At 46.0% G+C, this 27,151-nt stretch overlaps 1 protein-coding gene across 14 annotated transcripts in view; it reads right to left on the bottom strand.

Moving 5' to 3' along the window:
- The window catches only part of KLC1 (kinesin light chain 1), a 64,543-nt gene extending 39,264 nt beyond the window's left edge, over positions 1–25,279 (bottom strand). For 4 of the 14 annotated variants that reach the window (XR_013555945.2, XR_013555946.2, XR_014137863.1 and 1 more), the window contains exon 1: positions 24,982–25,277. The gene's annotated coding sequence lies outside the window, so the exon portion shown is untranslated. Of the gene's footprint in view, positions 1–24,981 lie in introns of all 14 variants that reach the window. The other 10 variants (XM_078447796.2, XM_081796002.1, XM_078447798.2 and 7 more) reach the window with 4 other exon arrangements.
- Positions 25,280–27,151: the final 1,872 nt, after the last annotated feature.

Below are 27,151 nucleotides of genomic sequence, written 5' to 3'. Positions count from 1 at the left end.
ACCAACTGTCTAGGTTTGTGGATGTTTTTAAACATCCCTCCCTCCCTCATTCTCCCTCTTTAAAATAAAAAAGATTTTTATGGGGCACCCGGGTGGCTCAGTCAGTTAAGCCTAAGCCTCTGACTTCGGCTCAGGTCATGATCTCACTGTCCTTGAGTTCGAGCCCTGCATCAGGCTCTGACAGCTCAGAGCCGGGAGCCTGCTTTGGATTCTGTGTCTCCCTCTCTCTGCCCCTCCCCTGCTCATGCCCTATCTCAAAAGTAAATAAACATTAAAAAATTTTTTTTTAATTTTTTTTAAATCTTAAAAAAAAAAACATTTAAAAAAGAAAGGCTGTTCACAGACAGGGATTGAAGTCAGATTACACATCAAAGTAATTTCCTCCAGAGCACTTAGCACCACCTGAAATCTTGTTTGTTTCCACATACTGCCTTCCAGCCTTGAATGTAAGCTCTACTTAAAAGGTAAGGGGGGGGGGGGGGCACCTGGGTGGCTCAGTTGGTTAAGCATCTGACTTTTTTACGTTTATTTTTTGAGTGGGGCGGGGGGGGAGGAGGCAGAGAGAGAGGAACAGAGGATAGGAAGCAGACTCTGAGCTGTCAGCACAGAGCCCAACACAGGGCTCAAACTCACAAACTGTGAGATCATGACCTGAGCTGAAGTCAGACACTTAACTGACTGAGCCACCCAGGTGCTCCAAGCATCTGGCTCTTGATTTCAGCTCAGGTCATGATCTCACAGTTCGTGGGATGGAGCCCTGCGACGGGCTCTGTGCTGACCATATGGAGCCTGCTTGGGATTCTCTCTCTCCCTCTCTCTCTGCCCCTCCCCCGTGCACTCTCTCCTGCTCTCTCCCTCAAAACAAATATATAAGCTCTTAAAACACACAAAAAAATAAAAAGCAAGGGACTCAGAGCACCTGGGTGGCTCCCTCAGTTAGAAGTCCAACTTGAGCTCAGGTCATGATCTCATGGCTCATGAGTTCGAGCCCCACACTGAGCTCTCTGCTGTCAGCTCAGAGCCTGCTTCAGATCGGTTGTCTCCCTCTTTCTGCCCCTACTCCACTGGCACTCTGTCTCTTTCTCTCAAAAATAAAGAAAAACATTAAAAAAAAAAAAAGGCCAGGGACTTTATCTCATGCCCCACTAAATCACAGGCCCTAGGGCAGCTCCTGAGCCCTGGCAGACCACCTGGTGAACGCAGGTACTGATAGTGGTGCGTGAAGGGAAGCAGTGTCAAAATACCAAATACAGGCCACTCATTCCAGGATTTGGGAGTAAAGGCTCCAAGCAGTTAATGAAAGGGCCATGTTAATAACTGTACACACAGTTTTACAGTGGAACATTGCTGTTTTTGCATAACTGCAAAAAGTCAATTCCTTGGGAATGCAAGCTGGTGCAGCCACTCTGGAAAACAGTATGGAGGTTCCTCACAACACTAAAAAATAGAACTACCCTACGACCCAGCAATTGCACTACTAGGCATTTATCCACGGGATGCAGGTGTGCTGTTTCGAAGGGACACACGCACCCCCATGTTTATAGCAGCACTATCAACAAAAGCCAAAGTATGGAAAGAGCTCAAATGTCCATCAACGGATGAATGGATAAAGAAGATGTGGGGTGTGTGTGTGTGTGTGTGTGTATACACACACACACACACACACACACACACACACACACACACACACACAGTGGAGTATTACTCAGCAATCAAAAAGAATGAAATCTTGCCATTTGCAACTACGTGGATGGAACTGGAAGGTATTATGCTAAGTGAAATTAGTCAGAGAAAGACAAAAATCACATGACTTCACTCATATGAGGGCTTTAAGAGACAAAACAGACGAACATAAGGGAAGGGAAACAAAAATAAGATAAAAACAGGGAGGGGGACAAAACAGAAGAGACTCATAAATATGGAGAACAAACTGAGGGTTATGGGAGGGGTTGTGGGGGGGGATGGGCTAAGTGGGGGAGGGGCACTAAGGAACCTACTCCTGAAATCAGTGTTGCACTATATGCTAGTATGGATGTAAATTTTTAAAAATTAAAAATTAAATTAAAAAAAAAACCCAGTAATCCTTTTAACTGACCAGATGAAAATAAAGAGAGCCAATTTCTCTTGAAATTTAGAGGCTATCTCTGTAGGACTATTCAGAGAAATCCACCTCTGTACCACAAAGAACTCAGAAAACAACAAAAGAACAGAGGTAACTCCTCTACCTGACAGTCTGTATTACCATTACATCTGTCATGTATCTACTTTATGGCTCTCCAACCCCACTGCAAATCCAGGAGAGCAGGCCGCCTCGGTCCCAGTCTGTCACACAGTAAATGCTAACTACATATTTGCTGAACAAATTAACAAAACATTTCAGGAGCAGCTTCCAATGCTCACATCTCAACGGCACTACGTCAAAGTGTCAGCCTGATCGTCATGCACAGTGAGGAGGATGGTGAAGAGGTGGATGTCCAGAGCAGGTGTCTCTAGAGAAAAGAGGAAAATCAAACTGAAGACCTCCCTCTCCACTTTTGGCAGCAATTTCCAAATGATTCAGCATTTTAGTCTTTTTTGCCCCAAACTAGAAGATCCAAGTGTCTTACTGAAACTCCACGCTAGGGCCTAGAATGCAGACAGCTGGGACCCACAGGCTACCAGAAGATAAAGTAAGCACATATGAGCAGCAAGAGCTAAAGGCACTGTCGGGACCTGCGAGGTGGGAGCACGAACTGGGGGGGGGGGGGGGGACAGCAGGCACCTCCACTGGAGAGGGGAGGCCAGACACACGAAGAAACCGCTCCTGAGGCAAGGCAGTCTTACCGGATGAGCCCATCTCCTCCAGACGGGAGTGCAGAGGGCACTCCCAGCCAGGGGAGCAACAGGGGCCAGGGCAGAGGCGGGAAAGCACCCACTGCCTGCGAGCAGCCTCGTCAGGCCACAGGTCATGGTGCTCGAGGCTCGTGGTGACAAGGCCAGAGTCCAGGGGAGTAAGCCAGAGGACAGCTGCATTCTGAAGGCAGGAGCCGGCGGGGAGAATGAATGGGGCCGGGCAGTGCCGGGAAAGGGAAGACAACTCGGTGGTGGTGGCATGATCACAGCCCAGCAGATACGCTGCACTTGCTTCCCTAGCCCCCTGCCAGAATGAGGCTCATGCCTCTCCCTGGAAAGCAGAACACCTAGCCAGCACCTTCTCGGAGTCTTTTCAGACACTATTAAACTCGGGGATGCAAAGGAGAGTCTGGAGACTCTAGTGAGAAGTGAGAGCAACTTCATTACCCAAACCACCTATCTCGGCATGAATGGGCAGTAAATAGTGTCAATGTCCATGAATCCTGTCCATTCCCCAGAAAGTTAAAAACAGAACTACCCTACAATCCAGTAACTGAACTACCAGGTATTTACCCGAAAAATATAAAAACACTAACTTGAAGGGATACACGCACGCCAATGTTTACATCCGCATTATCAACAATAGCCAAATTATGGTAAGCCCAAATGTCTATGGACTGATGAATGGACAAAAATGGAGTATTACTCAGCCATTAAAAAAAAAGAAGGAAATCTTGCCACTTGCAACCTCTATGGATCTAGAGGGTGTAACGCTAAGTGAAATAAGTCAGAGAGAGACAAATCCCATATGATTTCACTCATATGTGGAATTTAAGAAACAAAACCAACAAGAAAGGAAAGACAGAGAGAGGCAAACCAAGAAACAGACTCGTAACTACAGAGAACACACCGATGGTCACCAGCAGGGAGGTAGATGGGGGGATGGGGGAAGTAAGTGATAGGGATTAAGGAGTGCACTTGGGATGACCACCAGGGGACCTATGCAATTGTTGAATCACTATATTGTCCACCTCAAACTAACATCACGCTGCATGTTAACTATAGCAGATCTAACATTTAAAACTTAAAAAAAAAAAAAAAATTAAATCCCAACCAATCACAAAGATGGTCAGTGTCCTATCTTTAGAGGTTCGAGTGGAGGCTGATAAAAGGGGAAGAGAGGGCAGTTTTGCTTATGCAAAAGAGAAAAAATGGGGAGGGGCAAAGAGTTTAAACAGGAATAGCAAAATCCTACCAGGTAGGATTCATAGACAGGAAAAAAATCACAACAAAATGGGAAAATTTAATCGTTTGACTGAGGTGATACTTCAAGTAAGTAAATACATTTAAAGAATAAGTCAACACATTTGAAGAAAACCAAATCTGGGGCACTTGGCTGGCTCAGTCGGTAGAGCGTGTGACTCTTGATCTCAGGGTCATGAGTTTGAGCCCCACGTTGCGTGTAGAGATTACTAAAAATAAACAAACTTAAAAAAAGAAATCCAAATTGAATTCCTCAGGGAATATGCAACAGAACTGGTGACACTGCACGGCGTGCTCACACTCTGGTACAGGCTTTAACCACAGACAAGGATAATAAATACAAATGTATCTGGACGGGCACAAACAAAAGGGTGGGGGAGCAGTTAAGGTAGATTTCTTTTTAACTTGTTCTTAACAGAAAATCAGTTAAGAATCCAAATGCTCTTGGGAGGCACTTAGCTCTCTTAAGAACGGAGATGATGGGCGCCTACAGGGCTTACTTTAGCCCAGGTCATGACCCCGAGGTTTGTGAGTTAGAGCCCCACACTGGGCTCTGCACTGACAGTGTGCAGCCTGCTTGGGATTCTCTCTCTCTCTCTCTCTCTCTCTCTCTCTCTCTGCCCCTCCCCGACTAATACACCCTCTCTCTCTCTCAAAATAAATAAACTAAAAAAAAAAAAAAAAAAAAAAAAAAAAAAAAAGGCACTGAGAGGACGGGGTGCTATGTGGAAAGCATGGGCCTCAGAATCCAGAGCAAGCAGGTGCAGAGCCTGGCTCCACCGCCACAGCACAGGCGAAGTCCCCAAACTACCCTGGGTCCCAGGGATTAGAGGGGGCCTACTATCCGGGCAGTTAAAGGCACAGGAGAATGCAGCTGAGTCACCAAGCACAGTGGCTGACCGTGATCAGTGCAGTTTCCACCTGGGAGCTAAGCAATCAGGAACATCCCTGATAAGTGACCGCTCAACACCTGCAGACACACCTCTGACATGGGCCTCAGTACTTTGCAAGACAGCTGATTCCTTGTTAGACTGCTCGGATAGGTAGTTAGAAAGTTATTCCTTTTGCTGAGTTCAATCTCCCTCCTTAAATTTCTATCCATTGAGGCAACTTCTCCCCTCTAATATAAACAAAGAATATATTTACTATCTTACTAGACATTTCAAATATTGTGGTTCAGTCAGAAGACTCTCCAAATCTTCCATTTCCCGAGCTCATACCTCATGCCACCCTCAGGTACCCCTCAATCATAGCAGTTTCCATACCCCCTCATCCAACCCACCATCATATAAATAGACCTACACATGCCACTTCTTCAGAGGGAAACCCACAGCAGCATACATGCCTAGACTGCTCCGTAGCTCTCTTAAGTTCTAGGCTAAGTCATTATGACCTAGCTTATATAAAAAAGAGTGCTAAAGGGGAAAAAAAGGTGTTGTATTTCTACCGTCACTGTACACTAAATTCCATTTTGATTAAAAAAATTAAGTGAAGAAAGTGCCACAAGAAACTAGAAGAAACCTCAGGCGAAGACATATATGCATCTAGGTGAAGGTAAAGAGCGGTCCCTGAACAAAATGGCAGAAAACTAGAAGAAAGATAGGTAAGAGTTCGCTTAAAATAAGAAACTTCTCAAATTTGCCAAATAAACTCTCAGTTGAAAGGGTTCTTGTAACGGTTACACTGATTTCTAAAGGGTAAAATACTGGGACTCTACGTCTGCTCAAACGCCACACTTTGTCAGCCTAGCAACCACAGCATCCCTAAGACTTTCTTGCAACTCTTGGGCTGTGTGTGCTTCCCAGTGATTCTGGAACAATGAGTCAGCCAGAACAATGCCTGCTGCTCCACGGGCATGCAGGAAGTATGTGCTCAATAAATCAATGAAACACGGGGTGCTCGGCTGGCTCAGGTGGAAGACCGTGTGACTCTTGATCTCCCTGTTGTGAGTTCGAGCCCCGGGTTGGGTGCAGAGATTACTTAAACAACCTAACAAAAACTTTAAAATGAATGAATAAACCAGCCTTGGGAGCCAGCACATCTGATTCCAACTCCCTATTATCCCCTCACCTATCGTGGAACCTCAATCCCCACATGTAAGGGGCAACAGACAGCCAACCCACCTGGAACATGGTACTCAAATACTCCCCTCCCGCTTCCCTTCTGAGTAACACACTCAATATGTGGCCCCAGGTTATTCTTACTAGCCATGGAAAATTATGTCTATGCTTTTACTTCCAAAAAAAGAGAGAGAGAGAACTCTTTGAAGTCCCATTATTTGCTCTGTGAAAGCAAAAGAACTCAGTGCTCAATGCATAATCTCCAACACAGCACCTGACAAATCTGACATCTGAACTAAGCTCCTTAAACAAGAGAAGCCCTTCTTATGGTCAAACCTCTCAAATCCACCGTTCAACAGGCAAAGCTATTATGGTCTATTACGCTGCTTGTCTCATTCAAATCCTCAACAAAGTCTGTACTGTGTCCACAGATTACAAAAGTCACTACCTAAAATAATAAAGAGAAAAATAATCCTAAAGCTTGATCTTCCACCTTTCTTTAATTTTAGAACTACTTTTGTCTCCATTGTTTTAAATCATGGTTCAATCTTTGCTATTTTTATTGGGTAGTATAATGGTTTTGATGTGTATTTTTAAGACACACGACTCTCATATCCAAGGATTCACATCACTCATGTGACTCATGTGACACAACACCCAAGAAACCTAGTTTATCTCCGCATTCAGATCCCCAGTTAAATCCTACATGTAACATTTTGTAACCCCAAAATTCGGCAATATTTATTTCTAAGATGCCAGTTGAAAAACAGTAAAAACAGACATGCTCTCTTATGAACTACCGGAGGGCAGAACTGAGGGAGTCCAGCTGACGCCTGAACACGAGTGTGAACTGTGCAGGTCCACGTCTACGTGGATATTTTACGGTATTGTAACGTAAATACATTTTCTCTACGGTTTTCTTAACAGTTTTCTTTCCTCTGCCTTACTTTATCGTAAGAATATAGCGTATAGTGTATGTAACATAAAATACATGTCTATCAATTATTTATGTCATCAGCAAGGCTTCCAGTCAACAGTGGGCTATTAGTAGCTAAGTGTTTGAGGAGTCCAAAGTTACAGGCAGATCTCTGACTGTACGGGGCTGTCAGGTGTTGGGTGTCGAGGCCTAGAACCTTTGTGTTATTGAAGGGTCAATTATACCATGTTGTCCTTTCAAAGGCCTGACTTCCCTTTGGAAATACAGGAAACCAAAACAGGCCCTTGATTTAAGAAAGAAATTAGGGACGCTAGGGTGGCTCAGTCAGTTAAGCGTCTGACTTGATTTCAGCTCAGGTCATGATCCCATGGTCATGAAGTCGAGCCCTGCACAGGGCTCCACGCTGGGCAGGAACCTGCTTCAGATTCTCTCCCTCCCTCTCCCTCTCCCCTCCCAACCCCCTCCCAGAAAAAAATTTAGGGGCGCCTGGGTGGCTCAGTCAGTTGAGCACCCTGTCCACCGAGCCCACTGTTGATTTCCGTTCAGGTCACTCTTGATATCGGCTCAGGTCATGGGATTAAGGCCTGCATGGGGCTCTGTGCTGAGTGTGGAGCCTGCTTGGTATTCTCATTTTCTCGCTCTCTCTCTCTCCCTCTGCCCCTCCCCCCCCCTCGCATGCTCTCTCTCCCCTCTAAAATAATTTTTTTAACGTTAAATTTTTTTTCATTAAAAATAAAAAGAAAATTAAATCCCTACATGCTCAAACCTGAAATAAATGGACAAGGCAACTGAACCATCCATCTTCGTCTGTATCATGAATTTCTCGGAATACACATAAGGAGAGGATTTAGACCTTGACAGTAACTAAAGATACGACTAGCAGTAACTAATACACCGGCATATCACTAACGCACCATTACTCAAGTATGACAAAAATACCAGACAGCAATATTAATTTGCATATTCTGTTGCTTTACTTCTACTCTGAAATACTCCAAGCAGAGGTAATATGCAAAATTGAAAATAGCCCCTACTAATACTGAAATTATTCTCTTAATTTGTCCTTTAACATAACCGGTCTGTTAGGCAAAGACTGAGAGTTTTTTAAATTTTATTTATTGATTTTAGGTAATCTGTACACCCAACGTGAGGCTCAAACTCATGACCCCAAGATCAACAGTCACACGTTTACCAACTGAGCCAGCTAAGTGCTCCAAGACTGAGTTTACTCGCTCTAACACACCAGTGACTAAGAGAAATCTTCAGTGTTACAAAATCAACTCCTGTTAGGGATGATGAAAACTGACAAATTTAAAGTGGACAATTCTGGGCGCATGTGGGTGGCTCACTCAGGCGGTTGAGCGTCCAACTTTTGATCCTGGCTCAGGTCATGATCTCACTCATGAGATCGAGCCCCGCTATGTCCACTGAGCCATGGCGGGTGAGCTGCAGGAACTTGAGCGAGGCAACGTGAGAGGCTGAAGGATCCAACGGTCACCTACGACCTGGCCTGCAGAACACCAACAGCTAGGCCTTGGCCTCCAAAGGAGGAGGTGAGAGGTGCAACCAGCTCAGTGACGGTTAATTATTTATTGGGCACCAACTCTACCTATGCCAGACACTGTCCTAAGCATAGGATGTGGACCGTATGAAAAAAACACTTTTTAAAGAAAATAAAAATGTGGTGACAAAAGAATATCCTGCGGCACCTGGGTGACTCAAGTCGGTTGAGCATCTGACTCCTGATTTCAGCTCAGGTCATGATCTCATGGTTTCATGGGTTGGAGCCCCAGGTCAGGCTCTGCACTGACAGTGCGGAGCCTGCTTGGGATTCTGTCTCCCTCTCTATGCCTCTCCCCACCTGCACTGTCTCTGTCTCTCTCAAAATAAATAAACTTAAATATATAGATACAGAACAGATATAGATATATATCTCCTACACGCTCCCAGGGGCTCAGGGGTAGGGGTCATACAGACAGAATTAAACAATCAGAATGGCTTCAGACTTCTCAAGAGCAAAACTGGAAGCAAAAGGCAATTAAACAAATGCCTCCAAAGCTCTGAAGGAAAATTATTTCCAATTTCCAATTCCAAAGCCAGCTAAACTCTCCATCAACCATGGGGACAGAATAATAACATTTTCAGACATACAAGGTCTCACAAACTTTTACCTCTCATGCACCATTTCTCAGGCTACAGGAAGATGCGCTCAAGCAAAATGAGAAGTCAAGAAGAAAACATGGAACACAGGGCACAGGGTCCCCCGGGGGGAAGACGGGGCTCTGCACCCACCACCGGACGAGTGCTGGAGACGGCGGGTGAATCAGCGCCAACTTACAAAGGAAATGAAAACAAGATAATTAACTCCTAAGGAAACAAAAGGTCAAATAGGAAAAGCAATCACACAGTTCATTACATAAATCAGCTCTGGCATTTATACGGTCATAAGAATATAAACGGTAAAGACACACCTAAACAAAATTTAAATTCTGCGGGAGCTTATGCAGATGCAAAGGAGGAGCACCTGTGTGGTAAAGCGAAGCAGAGAAAGAGCTCAGTCCCAATTATCTAGAACGGGAAGTCAAAAACTGAAAAACCATCAGGGGCGCCTGGCTGGCTCAGTCAGTAGAGCACGGACTCTTGATCTCAAGGCTGTAAGTGTGAGGCCCTCGTTGGGTGCAGAGATTACTTAAAAGTAAAATCTTAAAAAAAAAAAAATCATCAGACAGCAACATAAGCCTGTTATTTAGAAACAGCAGTAATTATGTAAAAATTGTATTTCACTTAAAAGAAGTGAAAACGGGACCGTTTCACAGGTGGCTGTTAGTTAAGCCTCCAGCTTTGGCCCAAGTCGTGATCTCCCAGTTTGTGGGTTCGAGCCCATGTCGGGCTCTCTGCTGTCAACGTGGAGCCCACTTCGGATCCTCTGTTTCCCTCTCTTTACCCACCCACCCCTGCTCATGCATTTGCACTCTCTCTCAAAAATAAATACATTTTTTTAATAATTTTAAAATAATAAGTGAAAACGGGTGCCTGGGTGGCTCAGTTAGTTAAGCATCTGACTCTTGATTTCGGCTCAGGGTTAGTGAGATCGAGCCCCAGGTGGGGTCTGCGCTGAGAGCACAGAGCCTGCTTGGGATCCTCTCTCTCTGCCCCTCCCCCATTCACCTCCCCTAATAAATTTTAAAACTTTAAAAAAATGTTTACTGGGGGCTGGGTGGCTCAGTTGGTTAAGTATCTGACTTTAGTTCAGGTCATGATTTCGTGGTTTGTGGGTTCGAGCCCTGCATCGGGCTCTGTACTAAGAGCTCAGAGCCTGGAACCTGCTTCAGATTCTGTGTCTCCCTCTTTCTCCGTTCCTCCCCCGCTCGGGCTCTGTCTCTCTCTCTCTCAAAAATAACATAAACATTATAAAGAAAGAAGAAAGGAAGGGAGGAAGGGAGGAAGCAGAAGAGAGAGAGAGGAAGAGAGAGAGAGGAAGAGGAAGAGGAAGAGGAAGAGGAAGAGGAAGAGGAAGAGGAAGAGAGAGAGAGAGAGAAAGAGAGAGAGAGAGAAAGAGAGAGAGAGAGAAAGAGAGAGAGAGAGAGAGAGAGGGAAAGAGGAAAAGAGAGAAAGAAAGAGATTAAAAATTAAAAAACAACAACAACAACAACAAAAAGTTACTTCTAGGAAGAAGGAAAGGGGGAGCAAGCCAGTGGCAAAAACCAACACTTATGAAACTATGTGACTCTGAAACCCACGGGTACCATTCTCACTGCATCACAGCCAGAGTCCCTGTGCTCCCCCTGACTTAAAAGGCAACGGTGCCAGTCCTGACCACCGGCTGCCGTGGTTTGTGCAGGCCTCCCCTGGCCAGGATTACCTCCACTAGACACACCCACTCCAGCTGTCCTTTTGACGCTCATCTGCAGGAAGCACGTCACTAGGGGGGCAGCCCACCCCCAGAGGGGTGGGGAGGGCGAATGTGAAGAGGGATTATAAGGTGTCTGGAGTTCTTCTGTACAGGACAGTGTCTCCTCTCTGCCTCATCCCTCATTTACTTGTTTAATCATCAATGTCAATATGGACAGGAGCGGTTTGTTTTATACTTCAGGTTTTATCTAAAGAATACTCGTTATTACACACACCACGTTACTTATTTTGTGGCTCAAACTGTCTCAGTTTGGGCCAGTGAGAGTTCTGTCAACTGGCTCTCATGTTCTTTTCACATGCTCCTACCCCCCTTTGCTTTTTGAGCACTTCTGCACTTTCTAGCACCACAAGATGTCCCAGGCTCGTCTTGTACTCTCCCTGCCCCAGCCCTAGAATCAGCCATTATCTGAAGGGGCCTTGGTTTGTTTGATGGTAAAATGGTTTCGGAAACCAAAATTGGGCCCGGCGAGCTTATTCTCAAAACCTGCAAACCCGTCCGACCATGAGGAAAATGTCAGACAAACGCAAGTTGAGAGCTATTCTACAAAATACTGGCCAGTACTTCACAGACCAGGAAAAACGATGGCTACGTGTGATACGGTGTCCTGGATGGGGTTCTGAACAGAACAAGGATATTAGGGGAAAACTAGTAAAATCCAAATAAAATGTGGAGCTTGGTTAAAATTATGTACCAATGCTAGTTCCTTAGTTGTCATTAATGTGCCATAATAATGTAGAATGTTAACATTAAGAGAAATTGAGTGCAGGCATGCAGGGATTTTGTACTGTCTTCCAACTTTTCTGTCAACAGAAAACTATCCTAAAAAGTCTGTTCTTTAAAAATCTACCTACAAAGAATACAAAAAAGTATGCATGTAACTTTGATAAAGACAAAACCGGGAAAGCATACACGTGCTATGCATAGTAAGAACTCACATCTGTGCAGGATTTTCGTTTCTGGAGTATTTCCATAAGGGTATGGTTTTTGTTTTTTTTAAGTAGGGTTCATTACCAGCGTGGAGCCCAACGCGGGGCTCAAACTCACAATCCTGAGACCAAGACCTGAACTGAGATCAAGAGTCAGACGTTCAACCAAAAGAGCCACCCAGGGGCCCCACGTGTATTGTTTTAGAAGGACAAAAGACAAAGTCTGTAAGTGGTTTAGTCAACAATCATTACAATTCCCGCTTACAGATGAGGAGACGGACTGCTGAAGACACGCAGCCCACACTACCCAGAACAGGAACAGAATCCAAGCTCCCTCCACCGCGTTCAGGTGCACCTTTGATTTAGTGACCACACTGCTGTACACGCACGCGTACACACACCACAAGCACCCTGTGCTTCTGCTGGTTCACCCAGAAAACAGACAAGCACCTCTCCGGACTGCCTGGGGTTGCAGGCAAAGGAACATCTCAAACCCTCAAATATAGAAAGGATTTGAAACTTCGGCCACAATAAAAATAGACCAACCTAAGTGAGACAAGAATAGAAATGCTGAATACACTGAATATTTTATAAGACAGAGAAATTAAACCAGAACTGGGTGGACGCTAAAAGCACTTTTTAAAGATTATACTAGATCATACATACTGAATTTTTGTCATACCAAATTATCAATTTTCATGTAATGTTATTTCCCATCTCTACCACCTGATCTTTTCATACATTTATACTCCCTTTATACTTACATGAGATTTATACTGCCTACAGACAATGAGATTATACACGCACATTCTACAAACAGGGAATACAATTTTCAATAGTTTGACAAATTTTAACAAACCTTCCCCCCTCTCAAAAATTAACCAAAAAAAGGGCATCTGGGTAGCTCAGTCAGTTGAGCATCTACCTGACTCTTGATTTTGGATCAAGTCATGATCTCACGGTCCCCCCACTGGGCTCTGCACTGAGCACAGAACCTGCCTGAGATATTCTCTCCTCCCCCCCCCGCCCCTCTCCCCTGCTCACACTCTCGAAAGAAAAGAAAGAAAGAAAGAAAGAAAGAACTAATGTGGTAAAGAAAGTTAAATATATATATATTTAAAAGACGTGTGGAATTAGATCAGTGGTTGCGGTTGCCCAAAATACAGAAAAAATTCACCGAACTGTATACTTTAAAATTATAACTTTTATTTTACGGGACTTAAATTTCAATTTTTTTAAAGAATGTGATAGAAAAAAACGACAGAGTGAAGGACAGCCAAGAAAGAAACATGAATTATTCTGACAGGTTTTTTTTTTTAATTTTTTAACCTTTATTTATTTTTGAGAGATTGAGAGAGGCAGAGCACAAGCAGGGGAGGGGCACAGAGAGCCGGAGACAGAATCTGAAGCAGGCTCCAGGCTCTGAGCTCTCAGCACAGAGCCCGACGTGGGATTTGAACCCACGAACTGCGAGATCATGACCTGAGCTGAAGTCGGATGTTCAATGGACTGAGCCACCCAGGTGCCCCTGACAGTTTGACTATGAAATGAAGTTCCTAGAAAAACAAAGTCTAGCACAGAAAAAGAAAAATAAGATAGAAGAACAGATAAATGTTTACTTTGCCAATACTGGTAGCAGAACATCACGACCGAGATGTTTTCCCAAGAGATATGTGAGCTGAACCAGTGGGAAACGCAGCCAGCTAGACTCACAGCCCATCTCTCTACACACAACCAGACGCCGGACTGAGCACTAGGCACAGAGAGGGAGAAACGAGAAGCAGCCAGAGAACCTCTAATGAGCCTATAGCAAATGACTGAAGTTGTATTCAAGGAAATATTCAGTGCTATGATCTGAATGAATGTCTGTGTCCCGACAAAACTCGTATGTTGAAACCTAACCCCGAAGGTGATGCTATTTTGAGGTGGGTACTTAGGTCATGAGGGTGGAGCCCTAAGGAATGAGATCAGTGCTCGTATAAAAGAGACTCCACAGAGCTCCCTCACCCCTTCCGCCAAGTGGGGACACACAGAAGACAGCCATCTATGCAGCAAAAACCAAACCTCACCAGACCCTGAATCTACCAGCATCATGGTCTTGGAATTCCCAGTCCAGGACGATGAGAAAAATTCATGGTGTTCATAAGTCCCCCAGATTATGGTATTTTGTTATAGCCACCCAAACAGACCAAGACATTCAGTATCATGGAACTCAAGATTACAGAGTGTGTTGTGCATTAAGTAACACAAGTGTCAAAACTTTAAAATGATTTCGGCTCAGATCATGATCTCATGCATGGTTCATGAGATTGAGCTCTGCACTTTCAGCATGGAGCCTGCCTGGGCTCCCCTCTCTCTCTGTCCCTCCCCAATTCATACACACACACACACACACACACACACACACACACACACACACACACTTTTTCTCTCAAAAAAAAAAAAAAATTTAAATTAAGTGAAGGACCAATCAGTTCCACCACTGGGTAAATACCCAAGAAAACTGAAAACGTGTTTACATAAAAACCTGCACACAAATGGTCCAAAACCAATGCTGGACAAATGTAGAATTTTCACACCAGTAGTTTGGTATTATTCGTAACAGCCAAAATGTGGTCTATCCACACAATGGAGTATTATTTGGCTATAAAAAGGAACAAAATACTGACTCATGCTACAGCATGGTTGGACCTCACAAACATGTACTTAAGTGAATCAAGCTAGACACAAAAGGCCACATATTGCATAATTCCATTTATATGAAATGTCTACAGAGACAGAAGTAGATTCATGGTTGCCAAGGGCTGGAGGGAAAGCAGGGTGGTGACTGACTGCTAATGGGTTCAGGGTTTCTTTCTGGGGTTATAAAAATATTGGAATCAGGGTCACCTGGGTGGCTCAGTCAGCCAAGCGTCTGACTTCCACTCAGGTGATGATCTCATGGTTCATGGGTTCGAGCCCCACATCAGGCTGTGCTGACAACTCAGAGCTTGGAGCCTACTTAGGTTTCTGGGTCTCCCTGTCTCTCTACCCCTCCCCCCCTCACACTCTGTCTCTCCCTCTCTCAAAAATGAATAAACATTAAAAACAATATTCTAGGGGCGCCTGGGTGGCTCAGTCAGTTGAGTGTGTGACTTTGGCTCGGGTCATGATCTCATGGTGTGTGGGTTCGAGCCCCACATCATGTCCTGTGCTGACAGCTCAGACCCTGGAGCCTGTTTCAGATTCTGTGTGTGTGTCTCTCTCTGCCCCTCCCCAACTCACGCTCTGACTTTCTCTCTCTCTCAAAAATAAATAAAAACCTTAAAAAAAATTTTTTTTAATATTCTAGAATCAGAAGTTTGTGTGACCCTGTGAATTTTTTCATAACAGAAACATTTCAGTATAATATACCCAGAATTTTTTTTAATTTTTAAAATGTTTATTCATTTTTGAGAAAGACACAGAGCACATGCAGGGGAGGGGCAGAAAGAGAGGCAAATACAGAATCCGAAGCGCCCCAAATTTAGTGATTCTTATTTGGGAAAGAGTAGGCAATATGCAGCTGTCTAAAATATATTTATTATAATAATACTGTGTTATATTTAGAAAACAAAATAAGTCAGGACTGTGAGACTATAAAGGGGTGTATCATTTGTCTTTTTATCTAAAGATGTCATGGTTGGAAGTTGATTGAAAGACCCTAGGAGGCCTTTTTGGATTTGGCTTAAAATGTGAACCTTAACTGTTATACAAGCTAGGGGAATAACACCTCTCCTCCCCACCGTTTACCCTCTCCTGCCTCCACCAAAAAGAAAAGCAAACGTCAGAAAATTCAAGAATCAAGAGTGCCTAGGTGGCTCAGTCAGTTAAGCACCGGATTTTTGGTTTTGGCCCAGGTCATAATGTCACAGTTCACTGGTTCAAGCCCTGCATCAGGCTCTGCGCTGACAGCAAGTAGGCTGCTTGGGTTTCTCTCCTCCTCTGCTCGCTCTCTCTCTCAAAATAATAAATAACTCAAGAATCACTGTTTGTTTTCACATTTTTTTAAGTAATCCGTAGCCTACTGTGGGGGTTGAACTCACAACCCCAAGATCAAGAGTCACATGCTCTTCCAACTGAGCCAGCCAGGCGCCCACTTTCACCTCTTCTGACTCAAGTAATATTCCCCCTTTGATTCTGCACCATATAATTTTTGTCCTGCAACTTCAGAGCCAAAACATAAGTACATTTTTTACCTCTAATATTACCATTGGTCACTTTGCTTTTTAGTCACAATAGGTAATGTGTTTTGTTTTTGGAAGTCACTAAATAAACTGAAGAGGACTTGAGATTTTAGTTGTTTAACAAAGGGGAACATAGGATAAAAATAGTGAAAAGTGAAGTTTTCTATGATTTCTTGACAAAGCTAAATAGATTAGGTTCCAAAGTGGGGTTCTGTGTTTTATTTTCTTTGGTACGTATCATTAACTGAAGGAAAAAAAAAAATTCTGGGGCAGCTGGGTGGCTCAGTCAGTTAAGCGTCTGACTTTGGCTCAGGTCATGATCTCATGGTTCGTGAGTTCAAGTCCCACAAAAGGTTCAAGCACCTCTGTGCTGACAGCATGGAGCCTGCTTTGGATCCTGTCGCCGCCCCCCCCCCCCCCGCCCCTCCCCTACTCTCTCTTTCTCAAAAATAAACATTAAAAAAAAAAAAAAAAAAGAGTCACTAAATTCCACTCAAGGGAGGATATGCTCCATCAGGAACCTCCTAATGAGAAACTTCATCTCTGGGCCATGAACTGACAGAGACAGCTGAGAGAGACAATTCCAGAGCTTGCCACAAACCCATTACAAAATGGAAATTTTATGGACTCATCATATTCTTCTTGTACACTGTACCTCCTCCAATCTAATCTTCCTCAAACCTAACCTAACTTAATCTAATCCTTTCGGGGTGCCTGGGTGGCTCAGTCAGTTGAGCATCCAACTTCGGCTCAGGTCATGATCTCACAGTTGATGGGTTCAAGCCCCGCATCGGGCTCTGTGCTGACAGGTCAGAGCCTGGACCCTGCTTCGGATTCTGTGTCTCCCTCTCTCTCTGACCCTCCCCAATTCATGCTCTGTCTCTCTCTGTCTCAAAAATAAACATTAAAAAAAAATTTTTTTTAAATAAAAAATAAAAATAAAAATCAAATCAGGGTGCCTGGGTGGCTCAGTCGGTTAAGCGTCCAACTTCAGCTCAAGTCATGATCTTGCAGTTCATGGGTTTGAGCCCCGCGATGGGCTCTGTGCTGACAGCTCAGAGCCTGGAGCCTGCTTCGGATTCTGTCTCCTTCTCTCTCTGTTCTTCCCTTGCTCATGCTCTGTCTCTCTCTCAAAAATAAATAAAGATTAAAAAACAATTTTTTTAATCAAATCTTTAAAAAAATATATATTTGGGGGTACCTCGGTGGCTCAGTTGGGTAAGTAATCTGACTCGATTTTGGCTCGGGTCATGATTTCACGGTTTGTGAGTTTCAGCCCCACCATCAGGCTCTGGGCTGACAATGCGGAGCCTGCTTGGGATTCTCTCTCTCCCTCTCTCTCTGCCCCTCCCCTGCTTACATTCTCCCTCTCTCTCAAGATTAATAAATAAACTTAAGAAAAAAAAAGTTTTCAAAAAATTTTTAAATAAAAAAATACATATGTATTTTATTCAGTTCCCTGGGGAGAAAGGAAATGGGAAGATAGACAACTTACTTATACCTTACATCTTTCATTTTCCAGAAAAAGCATACATCTTTTAATGATTTAAAAGCAGTTAAAACAACAGAAAGCAAGAACCATAAAAGAAAAAAATTGACAAAGTAGAATTCATCAAAATTTAAAATTAGTGGTTATTAAAGGCACAGTCAAAAAGCATACAGTTAAGTTCTAGACTGGGAAAAAATAATTGCAACGTATACATCTGGCAAAAAGACTCATACTCAATACGTAAGGAATTATTATTCTCAATAATAAAAAGACAACCTTTCTACACAGATAAGACTCAACAGACATGTCATAAAAGCAGGTACCTATGAGTAAGTGCCCATCATCAGTCATCAGGGAATGCTCACAAAGCCCCTAACAAGGTGCCACTACACATCCACTAGACTGTGGAAATAAAGACAAGTGATAGCAAAGGCCAGAGAGGACGCGGAGAACGAGAACACTCACACACTGCTGGTCCAAGCGTAAACTGTACAAGCACTTTGGGTCTGTTTCTTTAAAAGTTAATCATACAGCTATGCTACGAGCAATTCCACTCCTTATTTATCCAAAAGAAACGAAAACGTTATGTCCACATGGTCTCACACAGGAAAGAGCACCCCCCCCGCCCCGGCCATGTGCATCTGGAGGAAAATGGCTAAACTATGTGTGGTACACATCCATACAACAGAACATTACTCAGGAACAGAAAGGAACCACCCACTGACACAGGCAACAACACAGACGAATTCCAAAAATGGTATGCTGGAAGAAGCTGGCTGCAAAATACATATATTGTATAATCTCATTTACGTGAAATTCTAGAATAGGAAGAACCTGTGTTTATAAAAATCAGACCAGTGGGGTACCTGGGTGGCTCAGTCGGTTAAGTGTCAGATCCCGATTTTGGCTCACACCATGATCTCAGTTTCATGGGTTTGAGCCGCACATCAGGCTCTGCACACCGACAGCATGGAGTCTGCTTAGGATTCTCCCTCACTCCCTCTCTGCCCCTCCCCCACTCGCTCTCTCAAAATAAATGAACTTTTTAAAAAAATAATAAAGTAGTCAAATTCATTGAATCAGAAAGAACTGTGTTTGCAGGTGGGGAGGTCAGGGATGGAAAGCTGTTATTTAACGGCCGTAGAATTTTAGTTTTGCAAGATGAAAATGTTCTAGACATCAGTTGCACAACAATGTAAATATAGTTAATTTTTTACCATATCTGTAAAAGAATAGAAATTAACTGGGGCGCCTGGGTGGCTCAGTTGGTTGAGCGGCCAACTTCAGCTCAGGTCATGATCTCGCGGTCCGTGAGTTCGAGCCCCGCGTCGGGCTCTGTGCTGACCGCTCAGAGCCTGGAGCCTGTTTCGGATTCTGTGTCTCCCTCTCTCTCTGACCCTCCCCCGTTCATGCTCTGCCTCTGTCTCAAAAATAAACGTTAAAAAAAAAAAAAATTAAAAAAAAAAAAAGAAATTAACATTTTCCCCCTGTTTGGTCAGTACTACAAATCCTTTTAAAGCAGGCAGAATAAGGGGGGCCTGGGTGGCTCAGTCGGTTGAGCGTCCGACTTTGGCTCAGGTCATGATCTCACAGTTGACGAATTCGAGGCCTGCGTCGGGCCCTGTGCTGATGGCTCGGAGCCTGGAGCCTGCCTTGGATTCTGTGTCTCCCTCTCTCTCTGCCCCTCCCCTGCTCATCATGCTCTGTCTCTCTTCGTCTCAAAAATAAATAAACATTAAAAAAAAAAAAAAAAAAAGCAGGCAGAATAAGTGCACTTAAGGAAAAACAGCCCACCTGGATTCACCATAAAAAGGAAGGCCTGACAAGCAGCTTTTAACTGGTCACCTACTCCACACCAGACTCTGTGGAGAACACAAACACTACAATGCCAATGTGGTGGCTGAAACGGTACACATTAGCCAGAGACCCCAAGGAGTCACCACGGACACTGCATCACTTGGGCTTCCGAAATGGAACTGGCCAAGGAGTTCCCGGGTGAAGGCAACTGCAGCCTAGCATTACTGTGATTCCTGACAGCAAAATGACTCAAAGCTTGAAGTGTACAAGCAAAAATACCTGAATTAGAGGCCTGACTTCACAGCTGCGCACCTCTGGTTTGAGTAACTCGCCCTCTCTGACCCTCAGTTTCCTCCACGGTAGAATGGAGAGGAGTACTACTGCACCAATTTTAACTGGTTTGGGGTTAACTTCACTATTATCAGTTTTATTAGTAGTGGTATAGGGAACTTCAGAGAGGCTGGGACATAAATATACACCTTATACAATCAAGGAACAATCCAAGGCTTAAACTTAAGTAACTGGGATATTTTAGAACCAAGGAAGTAACTTATACTTTACATATGCACTTCACTCAACTTAAAATGCTTGTTCTATTGATATTAACCCACCTGCTTTATTTTTTAAGTATGGACATCATACCAAGCATATTTAAAAAAATTGTTTTTACATTTATTTATTTTTGAGAGACAGAGTGCAAGCAGGGAGGGGCAGAGAGAGAAGGAGACAGAGAACCCGAAGGAGGCTCCAGGCTCTGAGCTGTCAGCAGAGGGCCTGACAAGGGGCTCGAACCCACCACCAACTGTGAGATCACGACCTGGGCCGAAGTCAGATGCTCAACATACTGAGCCACCCAGGCACCCCCAAGCATATTTAAAAGCACAGATCCAAACTGCTTTCATCTGCCTTCAAAATTTAGTTAAAACATAGTATTGTAATAACTTTGTATGTTGACAGATGATAAGTACACTTATCATGGTGAGCATTTTGTACTGTCTCTAACCATCAAATCACTATGTTGTTCACCTGAAACTAATACTGTACGTCAACTATACTTCAATTAAAATGAGTTAATTGTTGGGGGTGTCTGGGTGGCTCAGTCGATTAAATGTCCCACTCTTGGTTTCGGCTCAGGTCATGATCTCAGTTTGTGAGTTCGAGCCCTGCATCAGGCTCTGTGCTGATGGTGTGGAGCCTGCTTGAGATTCTCTCTCTCCCTCTCTCTGCACCTCCCCCATTCACGCTGTGTGTGTGTCTCTCTCTCAAAATACGTAAGTTTAAAAAAAAATAAATGAAAAAAAAGTGAATTTTTAAAAATAGCTAAGACTGGGGTGCCTGCATTGGCTCAGTCAGTTAAGTATCTGACTTGGCTCAGGTCATGATCTTACAGTTCGTGGGTTGGAGCCTGGATCAGGCTCTGTGCTGACAGCTCAAGGCCTGGAGCCTGCTTTGGATTCTCTCTTGCTCGCGCTCGCTCTCTCTCTCTCTCTCTCTCTCTCTCTGCATCCCCCCCCCCACACACACACACTCGTTGGTCTCTCTCTCAAAAATAAACATTTTTTTAAAATTGGGGGGAGGGGCTCCTGGGTGGCTCAGTCAGTTAAGCGTCTGATTCTTGATTTCAGTTCAGGTCATAATCTCACGGTTCGTGAGTTTGAGCCCTGTGTTGGGCTCTGCGCTGACAGCTTGGAGCCTGTTTGGGATTCTGTCTCCACCCCCCCCCCGCCCCTCCCCCACTCACCCTCTCTCAAAAATAAACATTAAAAAAAATTTTTTTAATAGTTGAGACAAAAATAAAATCTGAATTCATTTTGACAGAAGAGTATATTAATTGGGAGACTTCAGGGCAGAAAGACACAAGGATGCCCTGGGAGACAGCATGCAGATCATTTCTGAATTAGCACACCTGCCTTAGGAGGTAATATTCTCAGGAAAAATTCGAAAGGTCGCTGATAACCTGCTAGAAGCCACATCAGTAGCTCTGTCTATCCAAATCTTCCTTGACTTCTTAGCCACCTGGACGTCAACCTCCTCTGCCACCTATCTTAGGGTCAACTCCACAGTGTCTACAAGCGTCAGAAGCTCCCAGAGAGGTCATTACAGACACCACCACTGGCTTTCAACAAGACGATAAGGTCTTCCAAATCTGACTGCAGCCTAAATATTTGTCTTGAACTCCAAACCTGAATCTCCAACTGCCCGCCATCCACTTGGGCACCCCACAAACACTTCAGATTTAACCTATCCAAAACCAAGCTTACCACCTCGTCCTCCTCTCATTTTCCCCATCTTGGTGGGTATCACCAGCCAGTGAGCCTCCCGTTAGTGACAAGGAAGTAATTCTAGATGCATTCCTTCAATAAACGTTTATTAAGCGCTGATAAAAATCCCTGCCCTCATGGAGATCGTGGACATGAAGTGAAAGGGACGGACAATAAACGAAGAAATTAAATACAATGAAAGCATACCGTAACAATGACAGAAGTGCTAAGGAACACGGGGAAGCGGGGACACGGGGACATACAGAAGAGCAGGCTCGGCAGGAGCCGGGGTGTGCTTCAGTGAGGGCAAGAGTCGGAATGTGAAGGAAAGGCATGGGGGCAGAGTGCTCTCGGGACTCGGCGGAGGAGTGACCCGGTCCAACGCCCGCCCCTGCAGCTCCATGCCTTCCGGATTGCAGTCCGACTCTTACTGGTCTGCTCACTCCCAAGTCAGGGCCCCTGGAACCCTTGAAGCCATCCCTAGTCCATTTGTATCACTGTTCCTACTGTCGCGGCCCCAATTCAGGAGCTCTCAGTCCGCATGTGGGGCTAAAAGCTTCCCATCGAGTCTCACCTTGGTTCAAATCACCTGCCACACTACCCACGCTTTCTAAAGTGTCACCACACTCTCAAGAATCCCCCAATCCTCCTTCCTGCTTTCCTTCTCTCATCTTCCCTTTCCACTCCTGCCCTCCCCAACTTCACTCCCCTCTACTGCAATGCCGCCTCAGGGCCTGTGTCCTCCAGAACGGCCACTACCAATCCCTGGCATTTGGTACTTTTGAGTCTCATATCCAGAATCACCTTCTCGGGACACTCAGCACAGCATTTAACCTAATCTGCAGTACCCATCAATTTTCCTCTGTCTCCACACCAGACTGAACTCCAAGAGAACAGTCTCTATTTCCCCAACTACTTAGCACAGCACTTGCCATTCAGTTGGGTTATTTTTTGTTTTTTTAAGTTTATTTGTTTTTGAGAGAGAAAACAGAGAGACAGAAAGAGGGAGAGACAGAGGATCCAAAGCAGGCTCTGAGCTGTGAGCAGAGCCTGATGCGGGGCTCAAACTCCCCAACTGCAAGATCATGACCTGAGCCAAAGTCGGAAGTTTAACCAACTGAGCCACTCAGGTGTCACTCAGCTGGTTCGTGATAGACATTTAAGAACAAGCTTTCGGAGCGCCTGGGTGGCTCAGACGGTTGAGCATCCAACTTTGGCTCAGGTCATGATCTCACAGTTCTTGAGTTCGAGTCCCGCGTCAGGCTCTGTGCTGACAGCTCGGAGCCTGGAGCCTGCTTTGGATTCCGTGACTTCGTCTCTCTCTTCTCCTACCCTGCTTGTGCCCTGTGTGTGTGTGTCTCTCTCTCTCAAAAATAAACATTAAAAAAAATTTTTTAATACAAATTAAAAAAAAAAAAAAAATCAACTCTTGGTTTGATTGATTTAAAAAAACAAAAGACCAAGCTTTCATCATTTACCATGCTAATCATTTTCATTCTATGTCCTGAAATTTGACACTTAAAACTGGCCTGTACTTGTGTTGAGGGTATTACTGATGACTGTTACATAAAGTCCTGGTTTCTTATCATATTCCACTTATGTTTCCATGTTATATGAATCTTACAAATTAATCAACTTTTATAGTCCCACATGGAAAGTTACACATCGGCTTACCTATTTTTCAACGTTACAGAACACGCTTAAGAACGTATAATTTTTTAATGTACAATTTTAAGTAACTACAGTTAACGTTTTATTTATTTTAAAATACTTACGATACTATACGCCCCTCCCCAGTGGCATTTTCTCTCTTCTTCCTGCAGGTACTGTCTTGATTCCCATGCATGTCTTTCTAGCTTAACTATGTGTTGTCTAGCGTTTTTAGAAGGCGCTCGAAAGCAAAGCGAATGAGCCAGGTCACAGTGAAGTTACCACCCGGGGTCTCCCACACCCTCAGCAACATCACAGGGCTGCCAAGGCTCCACTGCATCATGATGTTGCATTCTCTGATGACCTGGAGAAAATGGCTCTTAAGACTGCTTCCCACGTGTAATTCCCCACAATCTGAAATTAATATTTAGTCTCGTTGTATTCCTAAACATATTTAAGAAACAGAACAACGAATCAAATTTCGCACCCCCAAGAAGGCTTGCTGCCAATCCCTGAAAGAAGTGAATTCAGTAATAAGACCAAGAGACTTAAGAAGGTTTCCCAAATTCCTAATGGGTTTTTCACTGAACTATTACAACGTATTCTGAGCTAATCATTCGGACCAATGGCTTAGTCATGCTGTACCCAAAAAAAAAAAAAGGCCTTAGAATTTAATGCAAAGACTCAAAGAACTGCCCTTTTACATACCAGTTTAAATAGCGTATTTCAAATGGTCTCTTCTCACACTTTTTAAAAACATTTTTGCAAGTACTCCTTATTAAACGTGTAACATGTAAAATCTTAGTGTGTTTTTGAATGACAAAACAACAAGGAGCAACAATTCGATCACAAAATCACCTGGAGCTACAAACGTCACGTTATAAAACCATCCAACCCACCAGGCACCAATTTTACTTCCTTCGTGTTTCATTTTAGCTTGTTTTGTTGTTGTTGTTGTTGTTTAAGGAAAGAGGCGCACCATACTTGACAACAGCGTAAGTATTCCAAGACCAGGGCCGCTGCAAGTTTCGCACAAGAGCAACGCCAGCCCAGGTGAACACGGTGCGAGAAACAGACCCTGCACGCTTCCGACCCGCCCGGCAGCCCTTCGCCGGTGAGCATGACAGGCGCGTCCGCCCAGGGCGGTGCCGCCGGAGAGGGCGGGGGCCGGAAGGAAGAGGGAGGATTCGGACAAAGCCAGCCGGGCCGGCCGCCCCTCCCCGCGCGCCGCGTTCCCGGGGGCGGCCCTATCCCCCTGTCGCGCGGCTCCGGGGGTCCGCAGCTGTTCCCCGGGGCCGCCCGCCCGCCCGCAGCCCGGGCCGGGGATGCGCACAGGGGGACGTACACGGGGAGGGGCCGGGACCTGCACCGGAGACCGAGACGGGGAAGGGGCTGTGGCCGGGGATGAAGTCTCGGCGGGGGCGGGCACAGGACGTGGATGAAGACCCAGGGCCGCGGCGCCGAGAAGGGACCGGGCACGGACGACAAGTGGACGGGGATGAGGAGCCGGGCGGGGCTGGGCCCGGGAAGAGGAGACGAAGGGGATGTGGATGAGGGCGTGGGACCGAGGACCGCGGTCCCGGGAGGGGACATGGGTGAGGAGGGGGGTGCGGCCGGGCTGCGGACCTGAAGGGGACCGCGGACTCACCGTGCTGCTCCCGCGGGGCCGCGCGCTCGCGCTGTCAGCACCGGGAGGTCGCGGGGCGCGTGCGCGGAGCAGGAATGCGCGGGGCCCTCCGCCTCGGCTGCCTCAGGAGCGGCGCCGCGGTCACGAGCGAGGGGCGCTGGCGCGGCCGCCCCGCAGCATCCTCGGCCGCCCGCGAGCGCTGTCCCCCGCGGCTCCTCCCCGTAGCCGCCGCCCTGCGCCCGCCGGCTCCAGCTCTGCTCCGGCTCCGCCGCTCCCGCCGCCGAAAATGGCGTCTCGGCGTCCCTCCCCCGACTCGGCGCTCCCGCCCCACAATGCTGCGCGCCGCCCGTGACGTCACTCGCCCGCTGCCGGGGGGCGGGGCGAGGCGGGGCGAGGCGCTGCCTGGGAAACTGAGGCCCGCGCGCGACCGGGGTCCCGGCCCACGCGCTAGAGAAGGGCGCTGGGGCCCTGCGCCACCGCCCGAGACCACTGCGCGCCCGACGGCTGCCCCAGCCTGCGCCCCGGCCCTGCCCTCCTGCTCTCCCGTATCCGGAATGATGTTCACTGTGTGCCATGCCCCTTATTCACGCGTTTTATGTGCGCGTTTCAATCGCTCTGGAACCCCCAAGGAGGGGCCAAAGGAAGGGGTCCCCAGCTCCTCCAAAGGATCCTGAGGAGCTAGGCTAAGCCATGAGGCCTCTCTTTCTTCTCCAGGGAAATCTAGTCTTTGGTCAACGTGCTGACCCTCCCCATCTTATTGTTCCTTCGCCCTAGTGTCGTCGGATCCTCAAGAATTAGAGCTCAAGCGGGGTTTCCAGGCGCTCCCCTCAGCCACAAAGGCCTCGCACAAATTGCACCTCTAGTGCCTGGCGAGGGCAGACGTGCCACCTCCTGCTGCTGCACCCCTCCCCCACCCCCCAACAGCAGCCTTCACCAGCCCACACCCCTGGCCGCAGTGCCACGACCTCCAGCCCCCGCCTGAAGGGCAGTGCTTCCAGGTCAGAGAGCGCTCCTGGGCCTCATACTGCTGCATCGCCAGCTATGCAGGCCTGACTCAGCAGTCGGGCCCGGAGGACGCATGCTGATTCAGTGGGCAAGGCTCAGCTTTCTTTGCCTGCCACCAGCTTGGGAGAACTACCGCCCGCCCCCCCCCAGATGCCTGCGGCTGTCCCAAGTGCGGGGGCCCTGTGGCAGTATTAACCAGGAGGTGTTCCTACACAACACACTTGCTTTTGAACTGCTGTGCTCTAAAGATGTATCAGCCCAGCACCAGCAGCCCTTTTAACCCTGGAATTACACAGTCACTAGGGAAGTTAAGTGCTCCCAGGTTCTCACAGGGAGGTCCAATTACTTCAGTATCATATAAATGCAAAGATCAGCTTAAAAGGGGCGAGGGAGAGGCAGTGCGTCAAACCTTTCCACACTCCCTGAGTGATTTGGCCACACTGCTGTAACCAAAGTGCTCTCGAGAAAAGAGAAACAGAAGAGAGAAACAAACAGGCTGAGCGAAGCTCCTTTCTCTGTAAATCTGGGCTTAGTGATTGTTCGCTCCACTCACCCAGAAATCTGAGATGCTTAATGTCCTCTTCTAATGAGTGGCCAAGATCCTACCTCCTTAATATTGCTTTCGTCCCTCCCCTCTCCGTCCCCACTCCTGCCACTCTGTTGAGGCTTTATCATCACGCTCTTTTATCCTTTGGACAATTATCTGTTGAGCTGTGGTGATCCCACTGTAAGAGCCAAGGTGCGCTGGTAAACAGAATAGATAAGATACTTGCTCTTGCTCATACAGTGCTTTACGGAGAAAAATAAGGTAATGACAAGGTGGTGGAGTGAACTCTCACACAGGCAAGCGAGCTGAGACCTAACTGACAGGAAGAAGCCAACTGAGCAAAAGGCAAAGGTCCTGAGGCAGGAATGAGTCCGGAGTGTTGGGGAAAGAGAGAAAAGGCCAATTCATCCACCACACCCACAGATCCCTGAATCTGATCCTGCCACTTCCTTCCTGGAAAGGCTTCAATGCACCCATTGCTCAGGGCGAGCAGCTGGAGCACAGGCATTTGGGGCCATCCTCGCTCAGAGCCTCACACTGAGACTTGTAATCCCCCACCCTCACTGAGCAGCCCTGGCCATTCTCAGCAGCTTTCAAATCCTTGTTTTAAAAAAAAAAAAAAACGGTTTGTTTATTTAT

Source organism: Panthera onca, chromosome B3 (genome assembly GCF_046562875.1).
Source record: "Panthera onca isolate mPanOnc1 chromosome B3, mPanOnc1 haplotype 2, whole genome shotgun sequence".
Taxonomy (NCBI): domain Eukaryota; kingdom Metazoa; phylum Chordata; class Mammalia; order Carnivora; family Felidae; genus Panthera; species Panthera onca.
Note: the sequence above shows the minus strand (reverse complement) of the source record. Positions and strands in the feature narration are given on the sequence as shown.